At 40.0% G+C, this 20,767-nt stretch overlaps 1 protein-coding gene and 1 long non-coding RNA gene across 2 annotated transcripts in view; one reads left to right on the top strand and one right to left on the bottom strand.

The window, feature by feature from the left end:
* The window catches only part of luzp2 (leucine zipper protein 2), a 111,936-nt gene that overhangs the window by 44,454 nt on the left and 46,715 nt on the right, over positions 1–20,767 (bottom strand). The window lies entirely within an intron of this gene.
* On the top strand, positions 5,932–8,700 carry LOC134438544 (uncharacterized). The gene is made up of 3 exons (XR_010032618.1): positions 5,932–6,095; positions 6,231–6,316; positions 8,076–8,700. It is a non-coding gene; the product is annotated as an uncharacterized LOC134438544 (long non-coding RNA).

Here is a 20,767-nt window from a genome sequence, read left to right as displayed (position 1 = left end):
AAGGCGCACAAATTCAACCCTGACTGCGTATCTACATCTGGAAGTGTCTGGACCACAACAGCACCTTCAGTGCATGGATAGAGCATCGCTCCCACATTGCGAGAACAAATGTTTCCATGGCCCTGGCTGCGACGGAGCTAAATGAAGTTGACCCTGCCGCACAATGACGAAGTGCTGAGCTTCAGGGCCCAGAAGAAGAAGAAAAAAAGTGCTGAGGTCCACAGGCCAGGCTCTGTGCTATACAGCTCAATAAGACTGGACAAGGCCAAGCTGGACAGGAGGGGGGTTTGGAGGGTGGAGATGGGCTGAACTCGACAGGCCAGGGACAAGCCCTCCACCACTCCACTTCTGGTTAACAGTTATTGACCCGGGGCCCTTACAATACGCACCTATAACATTAAAGGGGTCATTTTGTCTTTCAAGACCATTCAGTGGAAGTGCATTGGGGGGTGGGGGGCTGGAGAATGGTGGTGGTTTGGAGGATGCTGTTAACGTACGGTAATGATGATTGTGCGAAAGCCTTGAAGCACTGTGCTAAAAACCCAGTGAGCTGAAGGCAAAGCGTTCGCCGGGACTCCTTACGAGGTTGACACCGATTGAGTGGAGCCAGGAAACAAACTCAGTCCCATTTCCTTGTCCTTGTTGTTTTCTCTCTCCGTGTAATTTTAATTGCAGCCAAATTGGATAGTTTGACTTTTCTGTCATAAACATTATTGCCTGACACCAGTTAATGTGGAACTTTCAATTTTAAACGGGGATTTATAATGTCATTAAGGGGGTGTTGCAAGTAAATAGTTCTGATGAGGGAAACACTGAGACAGCCCTGTGGCTTGTAGGGGAAATTGATGCCTTACTGCAGCTGTGCATGACCAGTGGAAGCCTGCCACAAAACCAATCAGTCATGTTTACACAGTCCTGTCTAATGTAAACATCCCAAATGAGGGGAATATCAAGGTATTTTTGCTACTGTTTGGACGTTTTTCACAGCTACGCATGTGTACATCTCTTGTAAAACCTGTTAGTATTTAGTTTTATTCTATGTTGTAAAACGGATGGGACATATCTCACTGATGAGTAAAATGCTTTCACTCTACTGCATGTACTGGACTGTGTGTGTGTTCAATGTGTGCTGTATAGTTCACATTATACACGTGTACGTTGTGGCAATAAAAAGGCCTTTTATTTTATTCTTTGGTAACACTTTATAATAAGTACCCCTTTTTGAGCATTAGTTAACCCTTAGTTAAGCCTTATTTTAACATTAGTTAACCCTTAGTGAAGCACAAGTTAGTCATTATGTAAGTGTTATTTCTTATTTCTTAATCATTAACTACTACCGTTAGTAAATGGTTTGTGTGTACTGATGTAACTGTTCGCTAAGCAAAGTTAAGCCTTAGTTAAGCCTTATTTTTAACAATAGTTAACCCTTACTGAATCACCAGTTAGTCATTATGTAAGTATTATTTCTCATTTCTTAATCATTAACTTCTACCGTTAGTAAATGGTTTGTGTGTGCTGATGTAACTGTTCGCTAAGCAAAGTTAAGCCTTAGTTAAGCCTTATTTTAACATTAGTCAACCCTTAGTGAATCACAAGTTAGTCATTATGCATTTCTTGGTAATGATTCGTTTATGGTGATTGAACTTTCTGATAAGCATTAGTAAACCATCATTAAAATGTCAGATAACCCGCCTTTATTTATGAAAAAAAAACATTATCTCTTTGTTGCCTCCTACAACCTAACCATTACCAAGTACTATTAGGCATGTATGGCAACGGTTTGTAAACTCTTGCTTTAGCATTAGTGAAATCTTAATTAACCCTTTTGTAATGGTTAGTGTGTGATGACTGGTAACATGGCAAACAGTAAGTTGAGGCTCATGTGACTGCCCCTCATGGATGTTTCTGGACATTAACAAATGACTTGATAAGCATTGCTTATGCATTATCAAGGATTTATAACCCATTACTTAAGTATATCTGGGGAACAGATCTAAAGTGAAAAACTTCCCATGCTTTACAACACATTAACAAATGACTTGTTAAGCATTGCTTATGCATTATCAAGGATTTACAACCCATTACTTAAGTATATCTGGGGAACTGATCTAAAGTGAAAGCCTGTTATGGCTTCACAACACATTAACAAATGATTTGATAAGCATTGCTTATGCATTATCAAGGATTTACAACCCATTACTTAAGTATATCTGGGGAACTGATCTAAAGTGAAAGCCTGTTATGGCTTCACAACACATTAACAAATGACTTGATAAGCATTGCTTATGCATTATCAAGAATTTTCAACTCATTACTCACTCATATCTGGGAAACGTTTAAAGTGAAAAACTTCCCATGCTTTACAACACATTAACAAATGACTTGTTAAGCATTGCTTATGCATTATCAAGGATTTACAACCCATTACTTAAGTATATCTGGGGAACTGATCTAAAGTGAAAGCCTGTTATGGCTTCACAACACATTAACAAATGATTTGATAAGCATTGCTTATGCATTATCAAGGATTTACAACCCATTACTTAAGTATATCTGGGGAACTGATCTAAAGTGAAAGCCTGTTATGGCTTCACAACACATTAACAAATGACTTGATAAGCATTGCTTATGCATTATCAAGAATTTTCAACTCATTACTCACTCATATCTGGGAAACGTTTAAAGTGAAAACCTTTCCATGCTTTCCAAAACATCAACAAATGACTTGATAAGCATTGCTTATGCATTATCAAGGATTTATAACCCATTACTTAAGTATATCTGGGGAACTGATCTAAAGTGAAAACCTGTTAAGGCTTCACAACACATTAACAAATGACTTGATAAGCATTGCTTGTGCATTATCAAGGATTTATAACCCATTACTTAAGTATATCTGGGGAACTGATCTAAAGTGAGAACCTGATAAGGCTTTACAACGCATTAACAAATGACTTGATAAGCATTCCTTATGCATGATCAAGGACTTACAACTCATTACTAACGCATATCTGGGGAACTTTTAAAGTGAACATCTTTCCATGCTTTCCAAAACATCAACAAATGACTTGTTGAGCATTGCTTATGCATGGGAGGCAACATCTGAGAGATCTTACTATTCTCATCAAAACATTTACAAACCACTTACACAATACATTTGAGATGTGAGATGATGTCCTTCATGGTAACGGTAACACAAGACAGACAACTTCAATATCTTTAACTATTTAATTTTTAAAAGATAACAGTTATCAGCTTAAACAGTAACACAATGAAGAAAGAGAGATGAGGACTAGCAAAATGAAGAGATTAGATGAGGGGAGAGCTTGTGGAGAGGAGAGGGAAGCAAGAGAAGAGATATAGTGTATTCATGTGGTCTTATCTAGTAGATATTATCTAGTTGTGAAGTGGTATTTACAAGTGCGTTGCGTTCATGTGCTATTTTGTTGTTGTTTACAACTTAAAGATGGTGGACCAGAGTGAGACTCTGGCCATTTTTTTTTGTTAATAAAACGATAATAGACTGTTGTTCATCAGCTACAGCAAGCAAATGAATTAGGAAGTCAAAAGGTAAAAATGCTGAATATTTTCTGACAGTCATTTACCATGACTATTTGAACATACTGAATGCCGGTTTTTGAGTATTTCAACTTAGCGGTTGCCATGGTGAGAGTAGAGCCAGCTGTTGTGTACGTCATCAGCTCGTAAAGTCGTTAATCAAAATTTTCTACAAGGGCCGGTGGCGTTCATGTGTGCTTCGGATGTCAGTGTTTGGTATTTAGGTAATTACCACATGAACGCACAATTAGGAACTGTACTGCATTTAAAAGATATTTTCTACTGGGCAGCAGCAGTGAGCCCGTAGGCTACTTTTGAGCTCAGCCACTTTGCACTGTAGTTCAGGATCTCCCCAAAATATTTTTTATAATAAAAATATAGGTATTGAGGGTCTGTAATAGTGATCTAAAGTGAAAGCTGTATAAACTGCATGATGACTTCTGTTCAGCTATGAAAATACTCCGGGTGTCGGCGGGCGTTATGGGAGAGAGGTGGCCGGACGTTCACGGCCTCTATGGGAGCTAAAGGGTTAAAGGAACTTTTCTGACGATGATGGTCCTTTTTTTAAGGGTAAACTGCCTTCATGATGCTACCTGTGAGGAAACAAATAAAAAAGCACAGTTTAAACATTAATTTTGTTATTTGTAGGCTACTGCCAAAAGGTAGATTAAGCTTACACTAAGCGCAAAACATTCCCCTCCATTTGAGCCATTGCAAGCACAGAGCAAAATAGCAGAAATCGCTAGTTAGCATGCTAGTTAACAAAATTTGCTAAGCAATATTGTTCTCTACAACTAATAGAGTACTCAAACACCCACTTGCATAGAGACATACAACTGCTTAGGTGGACAAGTAATGTTAACCCTCAGAATTCACTCTGACACAATTTGTAAACAACAGCACCATAACTGAAAGTCCAACCCAAGTTTTTTTTTTTTTTAAACTGGACATCTCAACCATAATTTTGATACCTCATATGTGTGGGTATCTGCTGTACAACTAACAGTGACATTGATTTTTTTTTTTTTTAAACGTTTTTAATATAGGCCTATATATATATTTTATTTTATTTTACCTTGACCAGAATACTGTTGAAATGACACATTGAAATCGCGGTAAAATACAGCTCAGTCATACTCATTACTCTCCGTCAAAACAACCGAAAATGGCCAGCAGGAAACACAATTAACTTTGTAACTCTTTTTCACTAGTTTTAGAAATCTCTGATCTCTTAATTACAGGGGTAATACCAAAGATTCTCTATTCTAATTAGCATCGTCTCTGATAATTCAAATATTCCAGGAAGTGGTTAATCGACCGGATGTTGTTTTGTGATCAGTGATGCGTTTCCAGGGGACGTTCTTTGAGGGGACACATTACACTTTGAGGAAGTAGTGTCTTGTTCAGTGTTCACGGTTTATATTGCTGAAGGACAATTACAAGTCTAAACGGAGAAGAGTCGTCATTTCAAGGTGTTTTCGCGGACGTATCGGCATGTGGATGTTGACAGTGTCGGAAGTATTAATCAAAGTTGACACGAGAAGTTGGAGCGATGCGAGAAGAGCATGCGATGAGCTGCCTGCCTGCTGCTGTCTACTGCCTACTCCTGCTGCTGCCGCTGCTGCTGTTGCATCCAAGTAAGTTTGGCTGCTAAAATGTTTTGATATTCACTGAACAGACATGCAATTGCCTGCATAGTCCTTTCTTATTTGAAAGATGAATCCCTGTCGCTTGCAAGATACACAATCTCATGCCCATCGTGCATAGCTAATTCATTGCATTGGGGAGAGGTGGACGCCGGATGTAAACAAACGGAGAGGGGGTGTCACGTTGAGTAGCTTTGCAGATGTAGGCAAAGAGATTGGCACATTACTAACGGTGTTGGACTACCATAAATGTTAGTTAGTTTCTTTTCTGAGGTCTTTGTAGTGAGTCATGTTGTTTTTTGTATGTTTAGATGAGGTAAGCTTAAGCCTACTGACTTCTGAAATGACTGCATGAATGATTTGTCCCAAGCTTTCTTACAGTAGGCTACTGACCTCAGAAATAATTCATGGCGTTGTGAACCTGCTGATGTATTTATTTGCACTCATGTAGTAATTTACTGTCATGAAAGCTAAATTGTGACTTGACTTTTTCCTCTCTCAGTTGTTGGCTCATGACAGATTTATTTGATAAGTGGAAGTGCCCGCTGATGCAGACCCAGTGTAAGTATACATGCTGGCATTGTTTTTGTGACATTTAATCTCATCTAAATCATCATGTTTTTGAACAGTGTTGGGTAGCCAGCCACCCATGCATGTTGACACAGCCAGCAGCGGGCACCCATGGCACATGGGGATGGACCCAGGAGTGGAGGATGACCCAAGGGTGAGTTAGTGAGCTAATGTCATACACATGTAATTGTTTTAGGTGTATGGGAAATAATTAAATGTTTGTTTACATTGTACAGATGAACGTTCAGCCCACTCACTGTTGACACCAGTGACACAGTATTGACCAGATCTCCTGGAAGTGCCCCCTGACGCAGACCCAGTGTAAGTATGCATGCTGGCACTGTTTCGTTTATTTAGGCTATGTAGGGCTCGACACAGTATTTGCTTATAGTGATATGTAATAAATATTTTGTCTGATATTAAATCTCATCTAAATCTCATCATGTTTTTGAACAGTGTTGGGTAGCCACCCATGCACGTTGACACAGCCAGCACCGAGCACCCAGGGGGATGGAACCAGGAATGGAGGATGGTCCAATAGGGTGAGTTGCTGAGCCAATGTCAGAAACATGTAGACTATACCCTACCCTCATATGTAAACCTTCGCTAGTCTGTTTCTCCCTTAATATTGGTGTCAGATTCGCACAAATGCAGTTCTGGGGTGCTACCTTGCTACTAATCAGGCACAGCAAGTATGATTTGAAATTTTGAGAGGAATTTTTAATTTAGTTTTAGTCTCTTGACGAAAATGCAATTTTAGTTTTAGTCACAATTTAGTCATCTAAATCATTTTTGTCTTAGTCTAGTTTTAGCTGACTAAAATTCATACAATTTTAGTCGATGAAATCTAAAATAATTTTAGTCAACCAAAATATCATTTCCTCTTGTCTACACTTCTCTATAAAATTGTCAAACTAAAATACAATTTGGGGAAATCAATGATTAAAATGACATATTGTAATCATGAAATATTGTCAAAACTGCCAGAGTGTCTTATAAGCCAGTGCGTCCAATGTGTAAAAAAAAATCATGGCGATATTCTACGACTTTGGGGGAAAAACGGGACTGCACGTTATGAAAAAATACTTGTGGGTATACCAGTAATCAAGAGCGTCGCGGGGTAGCCTACAGGCACCTGTTGGAAGACGTGTCTCTCTCTCTCTCTCTCTCTCTCTCTCTCCCTCGTGCGCGTATTGCAAGCTGTTGCATATTATTTGCTTGATGCGAAGTTGTGATGGCATACGCGCTCTCGTTGACATGGTTGTGTCCATGTTGCATGCATTCGCAAGGTGTTATTGGAAAAACGCACATGAAAGCGTGGAAAGGCCGTTTACTTCCTATTTCAGTGTCCTTGACTGAAACAAGTCGCAAAACTCCACACTTCCGAATCCTTTGCGATCAGCACTAAAGTGATTCTTATCAGAAGGCTTGTACCAACGCATAGACCCTTAAATTACAAACATTAGCGAACATTGAAAAAAGATCAGACAACGACCGTCGGGTAGCAGGTTCATGAAAGCGACTGGGAGTGGAGAAAAAAAGGCATCGTTAGAGAAAGATGTTTGCTACTTTAGGACAGACAGCACCACCACTATTTCATGACTGCATAAACTTCTTCGTCATGGATAAATAGGCAACAATATTTTTGTCCAGCCAGGATTGCCCTGAAAAGTAGGCTACTGCTGTTAAAAAAAGGTCACGGGCGTGCAGCACCGACGCTGCCTGTCACTGTGCCTGCGTGTTTGTGTGTGTGAGGGAGGGGAGGGAGACGCGGAGCAGATGGGTCGCGACTTGCGAAAGATCAGGAAATTCTTTTTCAATGTTTCAGTGACATATTAACAAAAATGCTTCCTATTGGTTTTCGTCTCCGATGGTATTGTAGTCACATTTTTATTTTTTTGACGAAAATATAAATCAATATCGTTATATTTTTCGTACAAACACATGCTGTTTTTTTCGTTATCGTTTTATTGTCGTCAGGGGGAAAAACAATCGTTAACGATAATTATGGCGAAAATATTTCGTCACGAAATTAACACTGGTGTCGGTCGGGTCCCAAAGTGTCTGATTTCACGTGAAATGACCCTATGGCATGTTTATACAGTAGGTTTAAATAAGACGAGATGTACTCCAATGTCATGCGCCTTTCTGTTCCAAACCCTTTGGAAGGGACTGTATATGGAAAAAGTCGATAACGGTCTGAGTTCCTGCTTCTTAGTGCATATTGCTTTCTACATGACTTGTGTCCAATAATATTGCCCATAATTGAAAACTGTGCTTTTTTTGTTTGTTTCCTCACAGGTAGCATCATGAAGGCGGTTTACCCCTGAAACTTTTTACAAAGGACCACCATCGTCAGAGAAGTTCCTTTAACCCTTATCTCCCATAGCGGCCGTGAACGCCCGGCCACCTCTCTCCCATAACGCCCGCCGACACCCGGAGTATTTTCATAGCTGAACAGAAGTCATCATGCAGTTTCTACAGCTTTCACTTTAGATCACTATTACAGACTCTAGGGGTGTGCAAAATAATCGTCATATCGATGCATCGCGATACTTACTCTCACGATACAATGCATCGATTCATGACAAGGTATCGTGATACTTATTTTCTCAATATACTGCACGGATTCATGACAATTGATTATTTGATAACAATAAAATTCGATTTGCCACGGGTTATTTTGTTCAGTAGAGAACAGGTAATATTTCTGTTGTGACGTAAGCTCTCTCCCAGATGATAGAATGCTTAAATAGAATGAACTGACTTAAGAAAGCTACACAGCAACTGACAAATAAGCTGTATTTTACACATTTACTGAAGTAAATATCGCAATGCATCACAGTAGTACATGAATCGCAATGCATCGTGATAGAATCGCATCGTGGCATGTGTATCGTGATGCGCATCGAATCGTGAACCCTTTGCCAATACCCACCCCTAACAGACTCTCAATATATTTTTATTATAAAAACTATTTTGGGAAATCCTGAACTACAGTGCAAAGTGGCTGAGCTCAAAAGTACGGGCTCGCTGCTGCTGCCCAGTAGAAAATATCTTTTAAATGCAGTACAGTTCCTAATTGTGCGTTCATGTGGTAATTACGTAAATATCAAACACTGACATCCGAAGCACACATGAACGCCACCGGCCCTAGTAGAAAATTTTGATTAATGAATGCACTATATCTCTTCTCTTGCCTCCCTCTCTTCTCCACAAGCTCTCCCCTCATCTATTCTCTTCATTTTGCTAGTCCTCATCTCTCTTTCTTCATTGTGTTACTGTTTAAGCTTATAACTGTTACTTTTAAAAATTAAATAGTTAAAGATATTGAAGTTGTCTGTCTTGTGTTACCGTTACCATGAAGCACATCATCTCACATCTCAAATGTATTGTGTAAGTGGTTTGTAAATATTTTTGATGAGAATAGTAAGATCTCTCAGATGTTGCCTCCCATGCATAAGCAATGCTCAACAAGTCATTTATTGATGTTTTGGAAAGCATGGAAAGATTTTCAGTTTAAAAGTTCCCCAGATATGCCGTAGTAATGAGTTGTAAGTCCTTGATAATGCATAAGCAATGCTTATCAAGTCATTTGTTAATGCGTTGTAAAGCTTTAACAGGTTTTCACTTTAGATCAGTTCCCCAGATATACTTAAATAATGGGGTTTAAATCCTTGATGATGCATAAGCAATGCTTATCAAGTCATTTGTTAATGCGTTGTAAAGCCTTATCAGGTTCTCACTTTAGATCAGTTCCCCAGATATACTTAAGTAATGGGTTATAAATCCTTGATAATGCATAAGCAATGCTTATCAAGTCATTTGTTAATGTGTTGTGAAGCCTTAACAGGTTTTCACTTTAGATCAGTTCCCCAGATATACTTAAGTAATGGGTTATAAATCCTTGATAATGCATAAGCAATGCTTATCAAGTCATTTGTTGATGTTTTGGAAAGCATGGAAAGGTTTTCACTTTAAAAGTTTGCCAGATATGAGTTGGTATTGAGTTGAAAATTCTTGATAATGCATAAGCAATGCTTATCAAGTCATTTGTTAATTCGTTGTAAAGCCTGAACAGGTTTTCACTTTAGATCAGTTCCCCAGATATACTTAAGTAATGGGTTTTAAATCCTTGATAATGCATAAGCAATGCTTATCAAGTCATTTGTTAATGTGTTGTAAAGCCTTAACAGGCTTTCATTTTAGATCAGTTCCCCAGGTATACTTAAATAATGGGTTATAAATCCTTGATAATGCATAAGCAATGCTGATCAAGTCATTTGTTGATGTTTTGGAAAGCATGGAAAGGTTTTCACTTTAAACGTTTCCCAGATATTAGTGAGTAATGAGTTGAAAATTCTTGATAATGCATAAGCAATGCTTATCAAATCATTTGTTAATGTGTTGTGAAGCCATAACAGGCTTTCACTTTAGATCAGTTCCCCAGATATACTTAAGTAATGGGTTGTAAATCCTTGATAATGCATAAGCAATGCTTATCAAATCATTTGTTAATGTGTTGTGAAGCCATAACAGGCTTTCACTTTAGATCAGTTCCCCAGATATACTTAAGTAATGGGTTGTAAATCCTTGATAATGCATAAGCAATGCTTAACAAGTCATTTGTTAATGTGTTGTAAAGCATGGGAAGGTTTTCACTTTAGATCAGTTCCCCAGATATACTTAAGTAATGGGTTATAAATCCTTGATAATGCATAAGCAATGCTTATCAAGTCATTTGTTAATGTGTTGTGAAGCCATAACAGGCTTTCACTTTAGATCAGTTCCCCAGATATACTTAAGTAATGGGTTGTAAATCCTTGATAATGCATAAGCAATGCTTATCAAATCATTTGTTAATGTGTTGTGAAGCCATAACAGGCTTTCACTTTAGATCAGTTCCCCAGATATACTTAAGTAATGGGTTGTAAATCCTTGATAATGCATAAGCAATGCTTAACAAGTCATTTGTTAATGTGTTGTAAAGCATGGGAAGTTTTTCACTTTAGATCAGTTCCCCAGATATACTTAAGTAATGGGTTATAAATCCTTGATAATGCATAAGCAATGCTTATCAAGTCATTTGTTAATGTCCAGAAACATCCATGAGGGGCAGTCACATGAGCCTCAACTTACTGTTTGCCATGTTACCAGTCATCACACACTAACCATTACAAAAGGGTTAATTAAGATTTCAATAATGCTAAAGCAAGAGTTTACAAACTGTTGCCATACATGCCTAATAGTACTTGGTAATGGTTAGGTGGTAGGAGGCAACAAAGAGATAATGTTTTTTCATAAATAAAGGTGGGTTATCTGACATTTTAATGATGGTTTACTAATGCTTATCAGAAAGTTCAATCACCATAAACGAATCATTACCAAGAAATGCATAATGACTAACTCGTGATTCACTAAGGGTTGACTAATGTTAAAATAAGGCTTAACTAAGGCTTAACTTTGCTTAGCGAACAGTTACATCAGCACACACAAACCATTTACTAACGGTAGAAGTTAATGATTAAGAAATGAGAAATAATACTTACATAATGCCTAACTTGTGATTCAGTAAGGGTTAACTAATGTTAAAAATAAGGCTTAACTAAGTCTTAACTTTGCTTAGCGAACAGTTACATCAGTACACACAAACCATTTACTAACGGTAGTAGTTAATGATTAAGAAATAAGAAATAATACTTACATAATGACTAACTTGTGCTTCACTAAGGGTTAACTAATGTTTAAATAAGGCTTAACTAAGGGTTAACTAATGCTCAAAAAGGGGTACTTATTATAAAGTGTTACCTATTCTTTGTATATAGGCTCACCTTTAGTACAGCCATACTGTTGGCCAACTTCCCATTGACCGCAGAGAAGAAAGACTTTAAGAGAGACCCAGAGAGAGAGAGAGAGCGGGAGAGCGAGCTGACGGGTGGAGTGCGGTAGAAAAGACGAAGAGCGTGTTGCTCGAATAGTGAGCAGATAATTGATTTGGTGTGGATTCCAATATGCTGACTTCCTTCCTCCCTTGCTCACTTGCCAGCTTGTGACCTCATGGTGACGTCACTGATTAATTCAATATCTTGCGAAAGCACGATCCTATTGTCATTTCCCCATTTTCAATCGGGATGGTTAATGAAGAACAGTCCCCCAAACATTGTTGTGGCTAGGCTGACAGCGGGGAAACTTTTTTGTTTCCTCTACAGAGGCGGAGCGTCAGCAACATACAAGGCCACAAGCACAAGTGGAGGACGGAAGTCTGCAGATTGGAATGCACCCTGGAGAACCTCCCTCCACTGTGCCGAGACATTGTTTAGAAGTTTTTCCATTTTTGGTCGACACACTGGTGGCTTAGCCACCTGGGCTATGTTTGGTGTGTTCAGTCATGTAGCAAAAAGATAGATCCAGTTAAAGCGTGAGACCTGTTGGATAAAGAATGCAGCCCAAAGGGGCACGGTCACGTGCAACTGAATGAAGTGTCTTTTTCAAGTCCTTCTATTGCTTTTGTCTTTCCTCTAACATAGTCTTTGTATAAAAAAGGCGCTTGTGGTGAACAGTACTGAACCGGGCACATCCGAGTAAGCAGAGAGAGAGAGAGAGAGAGACTGTTTTTTTCCCTTTTTAACCTCTGATAATGCACTATTGGCTATAACACCAGTAGATCTCGCTTCAGTAATCATAAGCCTAAACAAATCCATTCTACTCGTCCATGTGGCAACGGGAACAGCACCGTTGCCAGATCTTTGCACTCTTACCCGTTCCCAAAAAACATCGGTGCCATATGGACTGCAGGCCCATACGATAAACAAAAATATGACTCAATGTACTGTGTTTCCATGTGGATAAGGTCTAGAAGGAGGAGTGAGGCGACATAAGAGAAATAAGCAAGAGTTCCTGCCACATCTGCCATTTATCGCCAATCAACTAGGGAACACGACAGCTTGATAAGTATGTAACCCATTTTTCTCAGAGCTATTCGCCTCAGTTCAGCTCCTCTGTGATCGCAGTGTTAGCTTCAGCCATTCAGATGCTATTTGTTCCTGTGGTGTGTTCTGCTGTGGTGTGATGTGGTGTGGTGTGTTCAGTTGTGGTGTGTTGTGTTGTGTTGTTCTGTGTGTTGTGTTTGTGTTTGTCTGGTACACAGCAGTCCCCCTTGCTAGCCGCCTTTAAGAGCTGCATCTGTCTGTTTACTCTTGGAGCTCTGAGCCTAAGGCCGTTTAGGAATGATATATACGCCGATATGTAAATACCAGCTTGCTAACCTCCAGCCATTCCTCACATGGAAAGCTCCGGAAGACCGATGTGTGAGAGACTCATAATGGTAATGGAAATAAATCTTTAGGCAGCACAGCACACACTTGTACAGTAAGCCTCAACACACATGCACTCAAACACACACATGCACTCAAACACACACATGCACGCGCGCGCGCACGCACGCACGCACGCACGCACGCACGCGCACACACACACACACACACACACACACACACACACACACACACACAGAACACACAGAACACACACACACATTCCCTAACCCATTCATCTGCTTAAATCCTCAGCCAACCCTCTCCTTCAGCTAATTATGGGAAGAGTACAGATAAGCTCGGGCCATCCTCAACAAGCTGGAAGCAGAGCACAAAAACTCATCAATAGGCTGCGCTGTGGTGTAGTGCTTTTCGAGACAAGACCGACACCACGCAGGAGGTTCAGAAGCCAGCCCTACGTTAATATTGTGTCTGTGCCCTTGAGGCCAACATTTGGCCCAAAAATGACTCGCGCTGAAATTGTGAAATTTAAATGAGGCGGCTTGCAAAGCAAAGATAACGCAAGTGCGGTAAAGCACAATACAAATCATACATAGCCAAGCCGAAACTTCACAGTCAATCCTAAGAGGCTAAAATGACTATATAATTTTGCAGGAATGTTTAAGAAAAAAAAAACCTCCCACTAAAATTAAAATCGCTATTTGTTAAATTGCTTCCACTGTACATTCAAATATCGGGGGCCCTGTTTTAAAACCAAAACTGTGAGAGTGATTCGTTTTCAGCACGACGAACAATGAATAAACTTTTGAACCCTGTGAAGCTGGCGATTGTTTCTCTGATGAGCTGTATTGGGGCCGCCAGCCCACACACTGCAGGCCCACTTCTTTATTAGAACAGCCATACAGAATATGCAATAAAGGGCCCAGTGTTGTAACTGCCAATCATACTGTGCTGTACATGATGTAGAGGATAATGGGGTTATTGATGGTGGAGTTACTCAGATGTGTGCTTTTTTTAAAGTTACTGAGCAACTGAAAAAGCAATTGCCATGATAAGTTGCTGTCAAAACTTATCGTGAACTTTCACCAATGACAAATTGTCAGGATTGTTACACCGCTATGACTCAAACAATTTGCGAATAGTGCCTTAAAATATTGTGTTAGCTGTACGGTACATTGGCCAATGAGTAAATCAAATACTGAAGATGGTTTCTGACATCCCAAACTTGTGTGAACCCATTTTGGAACACATACAACCAGAGATGTCTAACTCCATGGCAAATGCTGCAAATGACTTTTTTGTCATATGTACTGTACATAGCTATGATCATGGCTGGATTGGCCATAGGGTATACAGGGCATTTGCCCGGTGTACTGTAGCTGCTGCTACAGCTCTTTGAGTCGGATTTAAATATTCATTATATTAGCTGTTTTATATTTCATATATTTTATCTGACTAAAAATTAATAATAGCTGACATATAGATGACCAGTAGGTGACTAAAATATTGGTAAGGGCTTCATTGTCTGTCTCAATAATGCCTGGCGGACCAGTCTTGAAAATACCCGGCCTGATTATTTGTCCCAGTCCAGTCCTGTCTATGATAATATCGTTTCTGAGCAACTGAGCACTTAATAATTCAAAGGATGACAGATCGTGCCGCTGCACTGTGGCAGTTGCATTGTGTGCTGTTGGACTGTGGTTTTGTCATTTCTCTTGTTTTTTTTCTTTCTTTAAATCCACATTTCGCGGTGATGTGGACCTTGCTGACTTCATATTGAACCAATGGACCCTTTAAAACACTTTTTGATTTCATGAGTCATTGTTGTTCCACAAGAATCCATAGGCAAAGTAATATTTTTTACACAGTTAGTTGCCCGACTAACTAGAATAAATGACAACTGAACTGCTCTCATTTTTATATGTATATTGACAGGCAGAGTTTGACTTTGCAGTTGACTTTGCTGAGACAAAAGACGGGGATTATCTGAAAGCTTGAGGATCAGCTATCTCTATAGACTAGGACATTAGATGAGCAAGGGGAAGTTATCTGTGTTATACGGGAAACATTCCAGCGTTTTATTTTTGACACAACACCTTTGTTGGTGTGCCTAGTTGGGGGTAGGGTTTCACTCAAGTCCATCTGCTGGCCTAGAGGTGACTGCCATACGTTTCATTTCATGTTGTCTCAATATCATCGGCAATTAACTACACAATGACTTGCTTTCATTGTCATAAACTTTGCCCAATATAAAAAATCAACTAATTTGTTCATCACTTGAATAGTGTGATATTTTTAGGATGGGAATTAATTGAAATAGAAATACTTTCATAATCATAATGGATGAATTATTCAGTCGTTTCTTGCAGGCATTTCCACGCATAAATGTCAGCCAATTACTTCCCCAGCTTTAAACGCCTTTGTCATCCCATAATTTCCTGTATGCAAAAGGCGCCTTTTTTCGGTGTTATTAGCATCCTACATGACAGTCTGATGAAGTGAGTAGGTGCTTTAGTTTATGATATTAGCTTGGTCTTAAAATAGAATTTCTCTATCACATTGGAAGGGCAAGAGTCACGAATCCTTGCACTGTGCGTGAAATAGCCACTCTCTCACACATGCATTCTCTCTCTCTCTCTCATTCTCTCTCTCTCTCTCTCTCTCTCTCTCTCTCTCTCTCTCTCTCTCTCACCCCCCCCTTTCTCAATTTTCTCATCCTCTGTGTGCGTGCTTTTTTGTGTCAGTGCATTTGATGCCACTGAGCCTAACAGTGATTTGTTTTTGTTTTTTTTCCTGGGCCTTCCTTTTTTGTCATGCACATGCTGTGATTCTTCTCCTAGCTTAGATATGTGACACAAAGTGGTTTTCCCAGTTGAGGGGCTGTCTCTGACGAGCAGAGACGTATGATCTAATAATGTAAGGGTCAAACTGTCTAGTCCTGCCAGCATTAAACTTGACTAGCCCTGTGGGGAGGAAGATCCACTGGGAATCGGTTTTCTCCTAATTCAATAAACTAACAGTGTTTGTCCCCACTGTGTGATTTTTAAACAAATCTGTTTACAAAAGGGAATTCGTGTGCATATTATTTTTAGAACATCAGTGTGTCTGCTGACAGTTTTTCTTTTTTTTTTCCGACGAAACAACCCAGAAAATATTGTGAGGGAGTACTATCCTTGTTAAAATTGTCATACAAACATTGCTCAAAAGACAGACACGGCTCTCACAGTCTCACAGTCTTCACGATAATAATGAAACTAAAATATTTTTTCTTCGCTTTTTGTTGTATTTGGACACTGAGTAAAAAAAGCCCCTTTAATCCAAAAGCTCTAAAACGAAACGGTCTCTGTTCCTTTAAGAGTTTCTCAAACAGTGCATACAGAGGAAGTGTGCATATTCCTAATCATACTTGAAACAAATCCAAACATGCTGGGCCCACAGTTGGACGAAGACACCAGATATTTTCCACTCTTTCCCCTTCTCTTCCTCTCTCTCTCTTCTTCTTCTGTTTCTTCTCTTCTCTGTCTACCCCCCTCTCTCTCTCTCTCTCTCTCTCTCTCTCTCTCTCTCTCTCTCTCTCTCTCTCTCTCTCTCTCTCTCTCTCTCTCTCTCTTTCTCTCTCACAACCTGTCCACTAGAAATTGTGTTGATTTTGCCCATAGCCCTAGCCAGCAAAAGGATAGATGGCACAATGACGGATGATGAACACATTGAACAGACCTGCCCAGTCTACTAATTAGCCTTGTGTTGTTTCCCCTCACGTTGTAAACACAACCATTAGCACCGCAAGCCTCATTACACAATAAATTCTACATCTTTGACGTAAGAGGAGACAATACCATAGAAGGAACACACAGAGAGGTGTGAGGAACAGCACTTCAAGATACACAATTTATACCAGATGACAGTGATTTGAGAATTGTCCATGTTATTTGTCAAATGCCTTTTTTGCGTCCATCAAGACATCGTGAGAAATTTTGTAATGATGTTCCTGAGGCATCTACACATATGCTGGGAGCTCATGACAAAGTGGCGAACAGTGATCAATCAATCACATGTAAAGACCTTGACATTAGAGACTAGACTGCCTGTTGTCAAGTCAAGTGCAGTTGAGCATGTAATGCCGCAAAGGGATTTTTATACACTACAGTACACTGGTTACGTTCTGTTCTGTCTGTCTGTGAGTATGGATAGAGTGCAGAGTACATTGCAATTACATACAGTACTACTTAAAATAATGACATATAATCGGCACAACAAATTGTATTATAATTCAATTTTAGCACAAGTGTGAGTGACCTCACCTGCCTGATTGCAGTGAGGAACCTGTTTACTGCTGCCTTCGCCCTTAATTAGTTACTTCAGAAGCAGGTCTGAACATTTTTAATTTGTGTTATGTTAGATTAGCAATATGGCGAGGTGAGAGTTGTGATTATGTGATTTCAAAGGCCATGGATGGAAACATAACAACACTCACAAGCGCACACGAAAAAATCAATCCAATTCTCATTACATAAAGATGCCGGCAACTGGCTTTACACATTTCCACGCCTTGGCCGATAAGACGTATGACAAAGCACACCAATCTGACAGAGGCAGCCAGCTCAGAGGAGTGACCTTTTGGGTTCACTCGTGAACAGAAGGGGTTGAGCCGGCATGGTGGGCTGCTTGAAGACCCACACTGTGGCCCCCTAAAGCAATTTACAGAGGACTGGATGTGCTTGTGCTCACTGCACTCACACATTCACAGGAAGCAGCAGACCAACAGCAGAATCCCTTGCTTTCTGTTTTTTCTCTCTCTCTCTCTCTCTCTCTCTCTCTCTCTCTCTCTCTCTCTCTCTCTCTCTCTCTCTCTCTCTTCATGCCAATTCAGTCTCAGTGAAAGCAGGTATCTTGCTGTGCAATGAAAGCCTTGGCTAGAGAGAGAGAGAGAGAGAGAGAGAGAGAGAGCACAGGAGAGAAAGAGAGAGAGACGTGTCGGAGTAGGAAATGCGAAAATAGGGCCACTTGCTCACAATAAAAACCAGACTGCCTCCATATTTCCGACATTAACCTTTCAGTGTGGAGGGGCAGTGTCATGCAGATGATGCGCATTCTGGCATTTTTGATGCCTGTGCGTGATAAACTGGTGTCATCGCTGAACAGAGCTGCCGTTTCATACAGACAATCACTGGGGACTGCAATCCAGTATATGTCTCGTCACCTTCTCTCTTGAGAAATCAAACCTGAACCCAATTTAAGCTCTTTTTTCTCACCCAGTCTTCTTTTTCTGCTCGGAAAGTGGGGGATACTGCCTCTGATTGCGTTTCCAGGGAGTACAATATCTTTGTACACTCTACCTTCAGTGGCTCAGATTTAAATGAAAACGATAGGAGGCTTTTCACTGACTGAATTACGGAGGGTCCCTGAGAACCGCGGCCAATAACAAATGATTTAGTTTAGCGGCTAATGAAGTATCCTTGGCGTGTTTTTGGTTTTTTTAACCATGGGGCCTTCAAAGTCTCATCCCATCCCAGTTGCCCACATGGGTTAAGCAAGGCACAGCCCCGCAATCAGGATTGGACTGGAACAAAACAACGTCCCTGGGTATTTTTGAGCTGTGTACTCTAAATTGTAGACCAAAAACTGTACTGGTCCTCTGGGAACGATCAGCCCATCAGCAAGTGCCCTGTATGCCAGATGACTAGTCCAGGCCTGCCTGCATGGCAAGGCTGTTCCTTTCACTGGAGACCAGAGTGGTGAAATATGGAGCACACTTAAAACAAAAAAGGAGGAAAAAACTGGTGGCAGACCTTTGAACTACATTATCTGGCTACATAAATTAATGAAGAAAAAATATATAATGAACATTAATGTTGATACATATCCCGAAGTCCCGTTGTAACCTCTGCGAGGGCGATTGGAAAACACCTCAACCTTTATAGTAAGTCGAAGCACAAGGCTGTAATTGCATCGGAGGGGCTAGAGGAGAGCCGTTAATTGGCTCATAGATAAGAATTATCTCAGCATCTATGACACAAAAGTCATCTTCACCAGAGGACAAAACAAACTGAAAATACTTTCTTTTATTCCGGGCGCTCCACCACGAGCCAGGTTGATGTTGGTTCAACATGCATTATACATTTCATGTGTTTACCTGTGGTGCTTGAGGTCCTCCCATGTGTAGTGTATTTACCACTCTTCGGATCGTTAGCAAATGTTTACACTTTTGTCAAATCCTATTTTACCGGCTCCTGTGGACTCCTTTTTTCCACATTATTGGTCTGTACCTTTCATGTCTGTCACAGTGTGATTTCTTTTACTGTTTTGCAGGTTCTGGTCAATGGGTGTAAAAGTAGGAAATCACTGTTGTAATATGTACACATACTATTGTAATTAATACTCAGTTTGAATGGGGCTTAGTTAAAATGGTGAAGCACGCAAGAAATATCTGATTTTCATGAACCGAATTTTAATATTGGAAAATGAATGTAAAAGCCGCCAGAGTTCAACTCCAGTTGACTCTTCCCAACACCCACTAGAGTTAACTAGAGTGCTTAAATCTCAAGGTCATCTCTCCTGTCAACTATCCGGCCAACATTGTCTCTCAAATGATCAAGTGGACCTGATTTGTGAAGACTGTGTGGTTTTTTATGCTTTAGAGAGTAACAAGGAAGAATTTTAAAGTGGGTTCCTCTCTATACAGTCTCAGACCGACCCAGAAATTCAGGAATGTATAGGGAAAAAAAGGGGAAAAAAGTCTGGTGTCTTGTATGAAGTGTGGAGGAGGACAAACTGGATAAGACAGCCCTATTCCCCTGTGGACACAAAAAAGTGCTCTACCATAAACAAAGAGTGTGCAGTGAGTATGAGTGAGGAAGACAGAGGGTGTCAGCTTCCATTGAGCCTGCCTTCAATAGGCCCAGAGCACAGTCACATGATGGCGCCCACTATATCTAAGGGCTAGTTATGTTCAGCTTTTGTCCTGCCACTCGAGCTCCACTGATATATTCTGGCACTCTGTTAGCCTCCATTACTGTCCATGACCCCCAGTACCAGTGTGTCACTCTGTGGTCAAACCTGTTTAATCTCAGTCTTTCAAAGAAATACATCTATAAACATTCAGTATTTTTTTTAAAGAAATAAAATAACACAATATTTCATTTTGGAAAGAAAGATGGATTCTTTTTACATTTAATTTCAGTTGGCAGGAGGAGACAACGTTTCAGCTGTGTCTTCATCAGTGTCTCATTTGTGCACCTTTCACCGTCATGAAATACAATTTTTCTTGAAAAGATTGTTAATTCAGGGAAGGATGTGCAGGATGTGCAGTGCACTGCAGCACTGTGAAGTACCATAGTTGCAGATGAATGAGAGTTTGACCTTGCACTAATGACTTTGCTGGTTTATGTAGATCCCACTATGTAGAGGCTATTCAGCCCTTTCTAAAGGATCTCGATAAACATCTTTCCCCACTCATCCTTATCTTATGCTCTCTAGTTGCGCTGTTTTAAAGGTGCACCATGTAATATTTGTTGTCGTTTATTTTCAGAATTCTTGCTGCCCATTTAAAAATGTTACCTTTTTCATGAATACTTCCCACCATCACCAAATTCTAAGTATTCATTATGACTGGGAAAATTGCACTTTTCATACATGAAAAGAGGATCTTCTCTGTGGTCTGCCATTTTGAATATCCAGAAGTAGACATTTTTACCTGCAAAACTTACTGTACTTTGGTCA

The sequence above is a fragment of the Engraulis encrasicolus genome, chromosome 22 (assembly GCF_034702125.1).
Source record: "Engraulis encrasicolus isolate BLACKSEA-1 chromosome 22, IST_EnEncr_1.0, whole genome shotgun sequence".
Lineage (NCBI taxonomy): Eukaryota > Metazoa > Chordata > Actinopteri > Clupeiformes > Engraulidae > Engraulis > Engraulis encrasicolus.
Note: the sequence above shows the minus strand (reverse complement) of the source record. Positions and strands in the feature narration are given on the sequence as shown.